Below are 954 nucleotides of genomic sequence, written 5' to 3'. Positions count from 1 at the left end.
TTTACCTCTCTCTACAGCATCAACTTTTCTTGTTCTTAAAATATACCTTAATATGGACCTTAAGGACTGATGAAAATAGATCTTAAAATATAAGTTAATATAAAATATATTTTAATAATAAAATATAAATTAGGATTTGAGTATATTAAATATAGGAAAAGTGTATTAAATATAGGAAAAGAGCCAAGCTAAATAATAGCTACATTAAATTTGTGTAAATAGATAAGAGATTCCTGGACTATTTACATGTATCAAATGGGACTAAATGTTTAAATGGAATTCCTAAAACTTCTCAAGTTCTACCATCAGTGATAAAATAAGAAGTCAGTTAAAATGAATACTACATCGTAGCCAATGAGGTTTATCTGAGGCGCGATTATTGCTAACTGAAAACTTTTCCCAATACCCCACCATGATGACTTGAAATATAGTCGGCGTTGGCAATTTTTGACAGTCTCTATGGAGACTGAATAAAAAATAAATAAATAAAAAAGAAAATGAATACTACATAAATAATTCTAAGTATATGTTGAGGCAGACACCTACTCTGGAGAAGTAGGTATAATTTTGGAATACAAACTCTGAGCATGGCACCTACACTTATATTACGGTAATCAGAGGAAGGAACATTTAAACATAACACATAATCCTAAGGATTCTACTTGTTGGTATTGTTGGGAAAAAGAGAAGAGAGGTTTTAGTCAGTCATTTTACTAACATTAAATGACAGTAAAATGCTACAACACCAGAAGTCATACAGAAATTAAAATATAAAATAAATATGAGGACCATAAGAAATCTTCAGGATAAGAGTTAAATAAAGTTCAAGAAAATTTGAAGGCATTTCATTAGAAACTTCCAAGTAATTTGATATATAATTGTTTAAATGGATCTTTTTACTTTAGGAATGTAGGCTTAAGTGGAAGCTGAATACTTTCAATAAACTGTGGTGGG

At 29.4% G+C, this 954-nt stretch overlaps 1 non-coding gene across 1 annotated transcript; it reads left to right on the top strand.

Moving 5' to 3' along the window:
* The first annotated feature begins 327 nt into the window (after positions 1-327).
* Positions 328-466, top strand: LOC135272620 (U4 spliceosomal RNA). The gene has a single exon (XR_010340637.1). It is a non-coding gene; the product is annotated as a U4 spliceosomal RNA (small nuclear RNA).
* The last annotated feature ends 488 nt before the right edge of the window (positions 467-954 follow it).

Source organism: Aotus nancymaae, unplaced genomic scaffold (genome assembly GCF_030222135.1).
Source record: "Aotus nancymaae isolate 86718 unplaced genomic scaffold, 86718_ANA_hifiasm-v0.15.2.pri h1tg000117l, whole genome shotgun sequence".
In the NCBI taxonomy this organism is placed as follows: domain Eukaryota; kingdom Metazoa; phylum Chordata; class Mammalia; order Primates; family Aotidae; genus Aotus; species Aotus nancymaae.
This window is presented reverse-complemented; position numbering and strand designations above follow the sequence as displayed.